Source organism: Haematobia irritans, chromosome 4 (genome assembly GCF_050003625.1).
Source record: "Haematobia irritans isolate KBUSLIRL chromosome 4, ASM5000362v1, whole genome shotgun sequence".
NCBI classification, from domain to species: domain Eukaryota; kingdom Metazoa; phylum Arthropoda; class Insecta; order Diptera; family Muscidae; genus Haematobia; species Haematobia irritans.
Genome location: NC_134400.1, coordinates 188711402 through 188713581, shown reverse-complemented (window position 1 = coordinate 188713581; position 2180 = coordinate 188711402).

Below are 2180 nucleotides of genomic sequence, written 5' to 3'. Positions count from 1 at the left end.
TGTTTCCTGATTAATTCTCAAGAAAAAAATTGAGTACGATAGCCTCATTATTGAAAACTGTAGCGTGTTCACAATAGACAGACAGACGGACTGGTAGACATCGTTAAATCGTCTTGATGAAGATTACACTATTCTTTTTATAATCGTAAATCAATATTTCGACTTGTTATACAAACACGATTGCCTTTCGAGCCATAAATAATCTATGAAAATTTGAAGAAATGTTTACCAAAACCCTACTAAACAAACAAATTTTATTTTGCAAAATTTCATTTCCATGTTCGCAAAATTTTATTTCTCCAAAAAATGCTCGCAAAATTTTATTTCTATAGAAAATTTTGTCCAAATTGTATTTCTATAGAAAATTTTGTCCAAATTTTATTTCTATAGAAAATGTTGTCCAAATTTTATTTCTATAGAAAATTTCGTCCAAATTTTATTTCTATATAAAATTTTGTCCAAATTTTATGTCTATAGAAAATTTCGTAAAAATTTTATTTCTATAGAAAATTTAGTCCAAATTTTGTTTATGTAGAAAATTTTATCCAAATTTTGTTTATGTAGAAAATTTTATCAAAATTTTATTTCTTTAGAAAATTTTGTCCAAATTGTATTTCTATAGAAAATTTTGTTCAAATTTTCTATAAAAATTTTTGTCCAAATTTTATTTCTATAGAAAATTTCGTTCAAATTTTATTTCTATATAAAATTTTATCCAAATTTTATGTCTATAGAAAATTTCGTAAAAATTTTATTTCTATAGAAAATTTTGTCGAAATTTTATTTCTATAGAAATTTTTCTCAAAATTTTATTTCTTTAGAAAAATTTCTCAAAATTTTATTACTATAAAAAATTTGTCAAAATTTTATTTCTATAGAAAATTTTTGCAAAACTTTATTTCTATAGAAAATTTTCTCAAAATTTTATTTTTATAGAAAATTTTCTCAAATTTTTATTTCTATAAAAAATTTTCTCAAAATTGTATTTCTATAGAAAATTTAGTCAAAATTTAATTTCTATAGAAAATTTTGTTACAATTTTATTTCTGTAGAAAATTTTGTTACAATTTTATTTCTGTAGAAAATTTTGTCAAAATTTTATTTCTGTTGAAAAATTTGGGAAAATTTTATTTCTATAGGAAATTTTCTCAAATATATATTTCTATAGAAAATTTTCTAAAAATTTTTATTTCTATAGAAAATTTTCTCAAATTTTTATATCCTTCACCACTACTGTGGTAGAGGGTATAATAAGTTTGTGCATTTGTATGTAACGCCAAGAAGGAAATGTCTGAGACCCATCGTTTAGTATACCGATCGTCTTAGAATTAAATTCTGACTCGATTTAGCGATGTCCGTCTGTCTGTCTGTCTGTCTGTTCGTCCGTCTGTCTGTCTGTTCATGTATTTTTGTGCGCAAAGTACAGGTCGCAGTTTAAGTCCGATCGTCCTCAAATTTGGCACAGGGTCGTTTTGGGGAACAAAGACGATCGCTATTGATTTTGGAAAAAATCGGTTCAGATTTAGATATAGCTGTCATATATATTTATCCCCGATCTGGTTATAATTGGCGTGTTTATCAACCGATGTTCTTCAAATTCCGTACATCCGAATATTTTATGAGTCTCGAAAAACTTGCAAAATATTATCCAAATCAGTTCAGATTTAGATATAGCTCCCATATATATCTTTCGTCCGATTTAGACTCATATGGCAACAGAGGCCAAAGTTTACTACCGATTTTCGTGAAATTTTGCATAGAGAGTAGAGTTGGCATTCTACCAATGCTTGGTAAATTTGATTGAAATCGGTTCATATTTAGATATAGCTCCCATATATACCTTTCGTCCGATTTCCACTTATATAAACTCAAAAGCCAGAGTTTTGCCCTGACTTGCTTCAAATTTTACACGAGAGGTAGGTTTAACTGTGTCGTTATGTGTGCCAAATTTGATTAAAATCGGTTCAGATTTAGATATAGCTCCCATATATATCTTTCGTCCGATTTGGACTTATATGGCCTCAAAAGTCAGAGTTTTGCCCTGACTTGCTTCATATTTTGCACAAGGAGTACGCTCTATAGTATCGGTAAGTTTGCCACCATTTTCCTTGTAAAATCGCCACTGCTTAGCCGAAAAGTTGTAAAAATGACTCTAATTTTCCTAAACTTCTAATACATTT